This window comes from Macadamia integrifolia, unplaced genomic scaffold, assembly GCF_013358625.1.
Source record: "Macadamia integrifolia cultivar HAES 741 unplaced genomic scaffold, SCU_Mint_v3 scaffold_113A, whole genome shotgun sequence".
In the NCBI taxonomy this organism is placed as follows: Eukaryota; Viridiplantae; Streptophyta; class Magnoliopsida; order Proteales; family Proteaceae; genus Macadamia; species Macadamia integrifolia.
Genome location: NW_024870617.1, coordinates 112232 through 124701, shown reverse-complemented (window position 1 = coordinate 124701; position 12470 = coordinate 112232). Strand labels below are relative to the sequence as shown.

Here is a 12470-nt window from a genome sequence, read left to right as displayed (position 1 = left end):
GAACATCAAACCAGATTACCAGAACCAAGGAGTAGCATATTCATCCAAAAAAAAAAAAAAAAAGAGAGCAGCAGAATTAGCCATAATACTATATCCAGCAATACCATCTCACAAAGAATAAATCAGAAAGCTACGAGCCACAAAAAGCAATACTTGATAATCAAAAGAATGATACCCAGGCTACAATACACAATCAATATTGATAACCAACAGCCAAGAACATCAAACCAGAACCAAAGAGCTGCATATTCATTAAAAAAAAAAAAAAAAAGCTGCAACAGAGGAAAGGAAGCAAAAAAAAAAAATCACTCGTACTGCAATTCCACACTTCCAGCTGCAGTAAGAAAAGAAAAAAAATAGAGGGAAATAGAAGCGAATAAGAGAAGAAGAAAATACAGCAGGTAGAAATCGTAGAAAGAAGAAGAAGAAGAAAAAGCAGATGGAAAAAAATTAATAAATGCAACAAACGTTCCTGCCTTGGTTTGAGGAATGTTCGCCGGTGGAGTTTTGTCACCGTTGGAGCAAGATCCAAAGGGGGAAGGGGGAAGGGGGAAGGAGGAAGGACTACTACGTCGGCCCCAAAACTTAAATACCCTTGATCGAATGCTTCTCATGTGTAAACTTCCCCATACACCTACCAAATAATAAAATCTATATGGAATCAATAGTAAAATAGTTTTTAAAAAAAAAAGGCATAAGGTGACCTCTTTGCCCATAAAGCGTCATAAGGAGTCGCCTTATAGCGCCTTAATAGTTAAAGCGACCGCCTTACGTGCAGCCAATAATGTGGTGCACTGCCTTATACTGTCACTACCTCTTAAGCACCTAGACGTTGCCTTACCAGTGCCTTAACAACGCCTTAATAACTATGACAGAGACAATTCCAAGAGGGAAGGAATGTTACGTGCAACTATAGGATAGTTTGGATAATTTGTGACCTGATGATGTTGCATGGTTCTTATGTGGGTAGTTAGGTATTGGTGTCATAAGAAAGAGTTAGTAGGAGTTGTATAAGTTTTTTATTTTTTTATTTTTTTGGCAAGGAGTTATATGAGTATGTGGAGGTAGTGGATGAGAGTGGAGAAGAGTATTATTAGTTATCATTATTTTAACTTCTATGTGATGGGGTTATGTGGGTTAAGTGGGAACTTTATGTAAATCAATTACTTGTATTTCTTATTTATTATAGTCAAATGAAAAAGTCGAAAGAGAATTGGAATCCCTAAATTGTCTCTAAAACAGAGGTAGGCTTCCTCATCGAAGCCGGACGCCATTTAATACAGAACTAGAATCACAAGTGACCCTAATCCCAGGTAGGATCTGAAATTCTTGCTGAATAGAGAAGATGTCCTCCAATAGGATTGGTTCTACCTCTCAAACACTCTCTCACAACAAATAAATAAAAGGAAAATAAGAAAATAAATAGAATTTGATAGAGGGTTGAGAAGGGGGGAAAAGAACTAGTGAATAGGCATCTCAACCCTCGGGTTTAGGTATCTCACCCAACTGCATCCCACAACACAACAACATAAGCCATCTTTTTTTTTTCATTAATAAATTCGTGTACAATGATGTAACCCCTTACAAACGTATATAAAAGACTCAAAACTGACTCAAACACTAAAAAGGAAAGGCCTAACACAATCCCTAACTAACTGGGAAACTTAAACTGAATAGAAAACTGAAATAACAAAGGAAATAGACTCAAAACAGAACTCTAACTAAACTAATGAATTAAATCTCATTTTCCTACTTTCTACCCATATTTTAAGCCCAATAAAGTGGTCCATTATAAAGAAAATCCACGGAACCAAAGGCCCAACACATATATAATACAACCCAATGCTTATTTCTAATAAAATAAGCCTATTAAGTGACTTATCTGCATCAATTCGCCCTCTCTTAGAAAAAAATCGTCATCGAATTTTGTAGAGTGTGAGGGTGATTATAGCATGCTACATTCCCTCTTCAAGCCGTAGAAAAATTCAGGTAGCCCTTTGATAATAAGGATGTAGTCTAGAATGTGAGGAGCTCGATCTTCAAAATACTTTAATAGGATGACGAACTCCACATGCTCAGCTTCAACAACCTCAAATATATCAATGGGATCATTTACATGAATGCCTTCAAACACTATGTTCTTAACCTCCATAATTTCAATCTCAAGCTCCTTGGGATTTTCCTCTTGGCTGTCCACAGTCATCACAGTTGTAGTATCAAGCTCCTCAGTAATATAGGAGTGGATTATAAAAAACTAACCCCCACAATTTATAAACCCCAAACAAGATAAATAGGGCCAAGAAAAAAGAGAATAAGACCATCAAATAAGCCCCCAAGGATTCAATAGCAATGCAGGAGCAAAACCACCACAGAGCCCAACCCGATAGGAGAGAGAAAGGCTTGCAATATGGCTGGAGAGAGAGAGGTGCGGCCAGATCTACTCCAATTGAGTTGCACTCTTGGGCATAGGTAACCCCCAGGGAGTGTACAAAAACTAAAAAATTGAGACTTTTGACGAACGGTTGATGCGATATTTACCTTCTTGATTTTCAGACCTAGGAGAGAGAATCTGAAGATTTCTGCAAAAACAGCAACTGGGTGATCTGAATAGCTTCAAGAAGAGGATTGAGTAATCCTATCGTGCCTTCTAAACAACCCTTAACAGTAGCTCCTTGATCAAATCCATAATAGAGGAGAAGCGAGAGATCGCATAAAGAAAAGAGGGGGAGAAAAAGAATCACACAACCCTTAGACTTTCAAACATTTAAACTCAATTCATCTTTTTTTCAAATTTGTCTAATTAGAGTACACTAACCCCTCTATATAAAGAGGGCAGACTAGCAGTTCTATCATAACTAGGATCTAATTTCCAAATAAGACTACACACTCCTAGCAGGACTTGGACTCGTAATAGGACTAGGACTATAACTCTAATATGGTGTAGGTAACTAACTAACCTAAATTGACTAATAACTGAAATAACAAAGGAAATAGACTCAAAACAGGACTCTAATTAATGAATTAAATCTCGTTTTTCTACTATCTACCCATATTTTAGGCCCATTAAAGTGGCTCATTACAAAGAAAACCCATGGGATCAAAGGTCCAAGTAGGGTTCAAAGTATCTCCGATACCGATACGATACCCTCCGATACGTATCTTAAATTTAGTCGACCGATACGATATACACCGATACGATACATGGAATTTTTAAATTCCTTTCGTAACAGTATATATCCTACGATACATATCAATACGCACTGATACGCCATCAATATGATACGATACACACCGATACGTATCGATACTCTATGAAAAATATAAAATCGAGGTGAAATGTACGTATTGGAATGTATCGATACGTACCGATACAGTGCGCTACGGTGATATAATGGCTAGGATGGGTCATCTTTCAAAAAAACATAATTTTTTGAGGGGTTTTTATTCCAAAGTTGCTGACAGTCATATTTTTCTCTAACTAAAGTGGAAATCAAGGTTGGGAACAAGGATTTTACATTTATGGGATAACTACAAACCTTGAATTCTTAGTGCAATACCCTCAATTTAGTGTTTATGCATAATACATGTTATCAATAGCTTTTTTAACAAATTTTTTATGCAAGTGTTTAAAAAAGTATTTTCTATCCATTTATGTGCGTATATTAGGGTATCTCCGATACGATACCCTCCGATACGTATCTTAATTTTGGTTGACCGATACGGCAACCGATACCAATACTTTAATCCTTCCAACACATACATAACCCAACCCAAAGCTTATTTGCAATAAAATAAGCCCATTAAGTGACTTATCTACATCACTCAGTCTCAACCTCATTGTCCATTGTGGCAACCTTGTTGCTGACCGATTCTTCCACATAGGTCTCGTTGATGGGAACATCAATGACTAGCTCTTCCTTGACAATAGGAATTGCTGGAATTTCTTTAACAATAATCTCAACTTTTAACTGTAGTTCATTGGTTGGAGGTGTTTTCTCTTGTTACTCTTTTGCAATTTATTGCAACATAATGACCACGTGGTCAAACAATTCCTTCACATTTTTGTCACGTGTGGGTGGCTTTTGGGGTGTAATTGAAGGGAACTCTGGTGGAAAGAAGTACATACTTCGTTCACGTTTAGATAGGCACATGTCTGCCAACTCATACTACATCTCTTCCAAAGTTTTAAGCTCACGCCCTTGAGTTTGAACTTGCCTTTCACGGACTCTCCATCGTATTCAAATAGAATCACTCATTTGGGAGCAAACGTAATGAAATCGTTGCGTCTATATCAAATAGTAGTTGTCAAAATACATATTTAATTCATACATCCATTCAAGGAATTTGTGTGAAGAAAGTTTCGCATGAAATTCATGTGGTTCCATCTTTGGTCTGACTAGGCTCTGATACCAAATAATGTAGAACTAGAATCACAAGTGATTCTAATCCCAAGCAATATCTGAAATTCTGACTGAATAGAGAAGATGTCCTCCAATAGACTTGGTTATAGGTCTCAAACACTCTCTCACAGCAAACAAATAAAAGGAAAATAAGAAAAGAAAGAAAATTCGATAGAAGATTGTAATGGGCATCTCACACCTTGGGTTTAGGCATCTCACAGCACAACAATATAAACCCTCTTTTTTTTATTTATAAATTCGTGTTCAATGTTGAAGCCCCTTACAAACTCATATAGAAGACTCAAAACTAACTCAAACACTAAAAAGGAAAGACCTAACACAATCCCTAACTAACTGAGACTAGAAAACTGAAATAACAAAGGAAATAGATTCAAAACAGGACTCTAACTAAACTAATGAATTAAATCCCGTTTTCCTACTTTCTACCCATATTTTAGGCCCATTAAAGTGGTTCATTATAAAGAAAACCTATGGGATTAAAGGCCTAACACATATAACCCAACCCAATGCTTATTTCCAATAAAATAAGCCTATTAAGTGACTTATCTGCATCACTATTGGCTTTGTTTGTAAAGCCAAATCACTTAATTTTTATCTTATTTCTTCAACATCCCTCTTTATTTTTCTCTTTTATGATTTATTTTCCCTTCCCCATATTCTATCTCATCTCCCCTTGTGTGCACGTAACACGGAATGTTCAATAACTCTCCTTTCTATATTACCTTCTTGAACTTTAATGAGTTTTATAGGATGTAAAAATCTAGCAATTGTTTCCTGTTGATTAACACAAAAGCAAATCCTATGCAAGGAAAAACGAAAAAATTAAGATGTTCAAATTGTAATAATCAGATGATGAATTTGTAATAATCAGATGATGAATTTGTGTTTCCAATGGGAGAGGTTGTTTTCATCTTTTGCACTGCCATTGACTTGACATTGCTGTTGCGAGGCTTTTGTTGATCTCGTTACCCCGTCCATGTCTATGTTCTTCATATCAGCCATGGAAATAGAAGACAAGATCCAAAGATTGCAAACAAGTGTCTCACGGATCAAATGAAACAGGGAAGAGAAATAGGTACAAGGACGCACTAGCATACGCTATGCAGCTTGGCAACGTTCTTTCTCCTTGGAATTAAATATAGAAAAGAAACTCACAACCCACATATGAGTCATTCGTCCAAGCCTCAATTCTCAATGGATGTACTTATGGTTGATTTCAAAGAAAACTCCAGAAATCTTTACCTTCCAGATGAAGAAACGAAGTTATGTGATGGATGACATCTCTCTTCTCTCAAGTGTGGAGAGAAACTTCTGTTTCAGTCATCAATGAACAAAAAACACTGCTCACTCCATTTCATGTAGGGTCCTATTTTTGACTTTTCTTGTAATGACCCTATGCTTTAACTCTATTATGCTAAGGGGGGATTCCTATATTCCTATCTCTCTTTTTTTATGAATGATATAGCTTCTACGGAACAAAAAAGGGACAAAGAAACAAAATAACAAATAGTTTCATTACCAAACACACAAATCCCAAAAGGTAAATTCTTGTGTATTTGATACGATACCAAAATATCAACTATGGAGAGTCCCATATAAAAAATATTGGCTATAGAGACGACTCAGAAAATTGTCCCATGAAAAATGCCGATGGAGTGGAAACATTGTGCAACATATTTTGAAGTGTTTTTTTGGATCTAGTTTCTCTTCACCTATTAAAAAAAATCCTTTTACCCTTACAATCCGACTCTCTAATTGGACTGGAAAATGGTATACTCGAATATCTAATAAGGTGAGAGTTAATGATAACATCCACTATTCAAAGAGTTCAATTACAAAGTCAAATTACCATTGCTGATAGGCGAGGAAAACTTAGTCTTGGGTTTCCCCCCTTTTTTAAACCTGAAAAACCTAAAGATATAAATGGATCATTGTAGGGATAATTTATTATGGGACCTAGTTTCCCTACACCTACAATGAAAAGATAAATTCTCAATCAATGAGATCTAACACTCCGATTGAAATGAGAACAACAATTAATCATAACATTAACTATTCCAATAATTTAATTATAGCGCCAAATCTCTTTTTTTCGCCTGGGTAGGGGAAAACTTCCTCTTTTATTATTTGAGTGAGGGCATTTTAGAAATAAGAATTGGGCGAGGGTTGGGCATGCCATGTAATGAACCGACCCCTTAATCAACATGATGTTATCCACTTTGGGGTTTTCCCTCATGGCTTTAAAACACGTCATGTCATGTTAAGGAGACCACCCTTCATCAATAGTCCAGAATCTCCCTTTATAGCTGATGTGAGATTAAAGGTTCTCGGCTCAACTCACCACCTCGTTTCTTGGCTTTTTTGCCTCACTAGATAAATTCTTGGCTATTACCTCACCCCCTCTATTGGACATAGGATCCCAGCTGGTTATCACCAACCCCCAGAGTTTCCAACATGGTTGCTTGAGTCCCACTTCCTTCGCCATCTGCATATATATCACCGAATACCATACATAGTTCTGACCATTGTGATAATCCGTGCTTCTTAAATCGAGCCAAAGTATGTTTATCCTGATAGAGAAAAAGTACTCATAATTAGCTACTTCGCAGTTCAATAGATATATTCTAGCATTTAAAAGTACTCAAAATAAATACAAATTGAGCATACCTTAATATGTGATTCCCTGATGGATTCATCATCAACAGTATAGGTTCTCGAAGCAGTATCCCAACGAAAACCAGTTGTCTCCAGTAGTTTCTTAAACCAGTTGGATTCATCATTTTGTTCCTCAATTGTGCAATAGTATAGGTGACACAAGTTTTCTCTTTGAAGTTATTGGCAATGTTCCTCCACCCCGCTTTGTTAAAAGTAGCAGTAGTCCTATTGCATCTCTTAACTTCCTCTACCATCATTGTAACAAGAGTGTCTACATTTGCTTGGCTCCATTTCGCATTCTCACTAATTGCTTGTGTTGAAGCTGCCATTTTTCTCACTATTTTACCAATTGTAATTGGAAACACTGATTTTCACCAAGGCACCCCAACCCTATCATTTTGGTTTCTCAGTCTAGCTGATGGATTTAATCCAACTCCATAATAGAACTCAGATCATAGATTTGGTAAAAAAAAAGAGTACAAGAGTACAATATAACAAGTTCAACTAATCATCCCTTGGGATTAAATCACCTCTTAAGGCTTTACCCAGAAATCTCAACTCATACAACTAGCTTTCACTAATCAAATCACTTGTCCAACTAAATGAAATGAGTAGTGAATCAAATCTTTATTATCACAGGAAACAAATCATAACCCAAAGGTCCCAACAAAGAAAGGCTGGGAGTCAAATATCACATATCTCAGCCCCTCCATCAGGTCTCCAATACCTATAAAAGTACATAAGAACTCTTGGAGCGACTGAGCATCATCATCGACTCCAACTTAACCATGTGCCAAAAAGACTGATAAAAGTATAAAGGGTATCCTTCTAAACCTGGTGCTTTTGATGCACCATTACTAAAGACTAGATTCCTAAATTCATAACCAAAGGGACTTCGTCCAATGCCTCATTATTGGCGGGCAGGATTACACATTGAAATAATTCAAGTAAAGGGTCAGGATCAACAGGTTGAAGATGATATGAAAAAGGATCTGAAATGATTCTCAAAAGGAAAGCTTATGTCCCTGGGATTGGACACCTATCAATTCATGTAGAGGCTTAGCAGGTTGAAGATGATATGAAAAAGCATATGAAATGTAATCTAGACTAGGATAGGGGTCTAACCGTCTAGCCAAGTCTCAAACTGCAGGAACTGGTTTGTTTGGCAGCAGTAGATCCTTCGAAATAAAACTTGAAAGAGAAAGAAGAACACTTGAAGAGGATCCTCCTGGGCTTCCCACCGCAAGGAGTCAAATGGATCAAACACCACTCCCTTCCACTGTGATCACACACATAGCAGTCCCAGCAGAGACATAGCAACAACAGCAGCAAGCTGTTTTTTTCCATTCATAAATCGTAGCTCTACTAATGAGAACTCTCCTTTATTTATAATAATGATGGGGGGTTTACAAAATAGAAGCTAAATTTAGTTTCCAAAACTGAAATAGGAAACTAAATAAAAAACAACTCCTCTAGTTTCCAATTCTGAAAAATGAAAGTAGGAAAATAGAATTACTGAAATTGAAAACTAACTATTGACTGAATTAAAAACTAATTAAATTGGATTTAGAAACTAAATAACTCCACCAATGCCAAACTAAAAAGATTACTAATGAAAAAGGAGACTAACTAGTAATCTCGTACCCAGCCTTAGAGCCCCTCTTTTAGACCCATAAAAGTGGCTCAATACACTCCAAACCACATGGACTGAAGATCCAACACATATACAACCCAACCCTAGGCTTATTCCTAATAAAACAAGCCTATTTTGGTTATTAATCTGCATCAAAATGATTCCCTGAAATACACTTGCGTCCCTAGAATTGGAAACCATTCAGTGTCTAATTGATATTGTTTGACACCAAAAATGTGCTTAATACTGGATTTTGTAACAGCATTAAAAAAATGGTTATTTCTATCCCCCATATAAGCCAATGTTCCCTAGACTTCTGTCTCCAAAACATTTGCACACCCTGTGTACATAGTTGTCATGGCGTCGCCCAGGCGTCGCCTAAGCGGCATTTTTGCGTCCTGGCAATAAAATCAGCATATAGCGGTGGTACGATTAGTATGAGTCTCGAATGGCAGTCGCCAGAGTTGGATAAGCATCGCCATGGCAACGTCGTAGATGCCATTTCACGTCGGAAGCACTAAGCGATTGATTTTTGGTACTCGTTTGTTTTTTTTTTTTTTTTAAACTTAATAATATTCTATTTCCTATATTTTGATTGGCAGGTGAAAAATAAAAACAAAACAAAACCCTAGGGCCTCAACCAGGTCAATCTCTATCCAATCTTGATTTTTCTACTAAAAACCCCTCAACTAAACCCTCAACCCCGACGGCTCGATTCTTCTCTGGCAACAAAAGAAGAAGCTTTCTCATCTCCCACTGCTTCGATCCTTCTCCGACGCAAGGTAAGTTCTTCGTCTTCTTCTTCCCTGCTTCTCTTTCTCCTTCTTTTTCTTCAGTTCTCTCCTTCTCCTTCTCTGAATCTCTACGACATGAGATGTCTCACATCTGTGACTCTGTTTCTCTGCGATGTGACTAATCATTGGCAGAAACAACTCCTTCTCAGCTTTGTCTTCTTCGGCTTCTTCGTCTTCTTCTTTGCTTCTCTGCTTCTCTTTCTCCTTCTTCTTCTTCTTCTTCTTCTTCTTCTTCTGCTGCTCTTTCTTCTTCTTCTTCTTCTCTGCTTCTCTTTCTCTTTCTTCTCTTTCTTCTCTGTTTCAGCGAGGCAGTAGTTGTAATAATTCTATTTTTTGAGTTGCAGTTCCTAGTTGGATGATGTGATTCTGTGTTCGATTTCACAGGTTGAAAATTTTCCAGTGGTGCAAGGCATTGTTATTTCTTTGTCAATTGTCATCACTCTGTTGCGAGTTATCATACACAACTATTTATGTATGCTTATTGGCTCTGTTTTGTAAAGGAATTTATAGGAACTCTTGTGCATTAAAAGTTTTCTTCCATTTCTTTTTGAGATAGTGAGTTGTTTTTAGGTACATATGCTGCATTATGTAGCCTCAAAAAAATTGTGACAACCAAGCCTTTTGTTGGTTGAGCTTAGCAACAGTCTTGGACATTTAGACAGGTCTTGAGGAGTTTAGTGCTCTGTTTTGAATGGCTATCACAAAAGCTTTAGGAGTTTAATGCTCTGCTTTATAAGTTATTAAGTTATAACTTGTTGTAGATAATTTGTAGAGTATATATTATAGGCTTATAGCATGCTAAATAACTTTAGAAAATAAGGGAAATAAAAAAAAACGACACATTGGCGATTTGACTGCCATGGCAACGCCATAACGGCGATTCATCGCCAAATCGATTAGCAACCCCTCCACCGTCTTGGATTGATTTGACGCCGTGACAACTATGCCTGTGTATATGCAGTTGTTAATAACATATGAAATTATGTGGTTCCTCACACCAGGAAAGAAAAGGCACATCTGAGACATGATAATTGAAGGTTCACCAGACAACCAAAGAAGACCTCCACACAAAATGGAAATTTTGACAAGAGCCAGGCCCAATTCCAAAAGCAAAATTCATCCAGAGATCCACAGAGAGTATATTGTAATAAATCATTAAGGGGTAGAAATGACCCATTATTTAAAAACGACAAGTTAAAAGAAATAAATCATCCATTACAAGGAGATAAAAGGAGAGCTGATATGAGCACGGAAAACTCAATTCCATTGAAATTTTGAAAAGCTGCAAGGATGGGAGCAGGAAGGTGCCATTTTACAACCACCCTCTCACCCCCCACCCCCACGCGAAGAGACAATAAAAAACAAGAAAAAGAAAAAATGGTGAATGTTGACGACAGATATATCCAGCTTCAAGAAACAGGAACAGAGAGGGGGAGAGAGAGAGAGAACCTATCCTTCCTTCCTAGGTTTCAATTCTACACTTGCAATGCAATTTATGAGACACCAATATAGCATGCACCATCTAAGACCAAATACTCAACTTGTAAACAAGAACCTCTAAGAGGCATCGTTCACAACTATCAAGTTCCATAATCGTATCATCTAAGGACAGAAACTAATATAAGAACTTCTAAATTTTAGCAAGTAGGAAAAGGCCCTACATATATAGAGATTCAAATCAGGCAAGGACGAGACCCTAAAATCTGCATTCCATATGCAAAGATTCAAATCACAGATCTGCATTCTACAAGCAGAGAAATCGATGCCTAGAGAGAGAGACGACTTACCTTTGTGCACAGACGCCGTACCAACTACTTCTCCCTGGGAAAATTGAACCTCGACCTTGCTGGAACAGCAAGATAATTGAAAAAAAAAAATCAGTTCAGAGAGAGAACATCCCACCTCGCTGACGGCAGATCTACAGACGCTGAAGCTACAAAGGTTGGGTTGAAACTTCGCCAACGGCTCTGTACGCTTCTCTCTGGCCGTTCCAAGAGAAAATAGGGTTATAGGATTTACAATGCCATCGATCAGCCCTGGTGTTGTGTTTTAAACGTAATTTTCTGATTTACCCCTCTTTACTTAAGGGGGTGTTTGGTTCGGTATATCAAATGGTATATGTATCGGATATGAATGTTTATCAATGTGTATGTATCGGATATAAATATCAATATTTTGATAGATATTCTTCTGAATTATGTTTTTTGCTGAAAAATCGTTTAGTTGCCTTAAAGCTAGTACATGTTTCTTGCTGGAGAACTGTTTGGTTACCCTAAATCTGTGTAGTGATTCTTACTGTAAAACTGTTTGGTTAACCTAAATCTGTGTAGTGATTCTTGCTATAAAACTATTTGGTTATCCTAAATTTGTGTAGTAATTTTTACTATAAAACTATTTGGTTACCCTAATTCTATGTAGTAATTCTTCCTATAAAACTGTTTGAATTAAATTGAAGTGCTACATTCTTATGAATTTTTTAAACAAAATTTGACATGTGATTAACTTTAACTTCTTTATTAAATATTCAACGGTCGGATCTGCAACATCATTCTTTCATATGACAAATAAGAGTCATGAATGATTACAATGTTATTTGCAACTATATATGGTTAGTATAATAATTTTAAAGGAAATAAATAATAAATCGTGTATAGTACATGGCACGTCACCCCATCCAACGGTAAAGACACAATTGTGCACCGTGCATGGTTGTGAACAAAACATCAGCCCTTATATTTTTTTTAAAAAAGATTACTATAATGTCTTGTATTGATCCCTTTATACCCTACATTTATATTTGTAGGTTTACACTTGGATGGTAAACCCTCAAATGAAGTGTGGTGGTATTAAATAAACAAAATATTTGGGTCAAATCATGGATCATAATTTAAAAAACCAGACCACAGGGTTAACTGGAAAGATGCCTGATTGCGTTCGAAGCAATGTTTGAAGTTTGAACTTATCACT

At 36.8% G+C, this 12470-nt stretch overlaps 1 protein-coding gene across 7 annotated transcripts in view; it reads right to left on the bottom strand.

Moving 5' to 3' along the window:
• LOC122070811 overlaps nt 1-11552 on the bottom strand; it is a 32614-nt gene extending 21062 nt beyond the window's left edge. For 4 of the 7 annotated variants that reach the window (XM_042635043.1, XM_042635039.1, XM_042635041.1 and 1 more), the window contains exon 1: nt 11291-11521. The gene's annotated coding sequence lies outside the window, so the exon portion shown is untranslated. Of the gene's footprint in view, nt 1-11290 lie in introns of all 7 variants that reach the window. The other 3 variants (XM_042635037.1, XM_042635040.1, XM_042635038.1) reach the window with 2 other exon arrangements.
• Nucleotides 11553-12470: the final 918 nt, after the last annotated feature.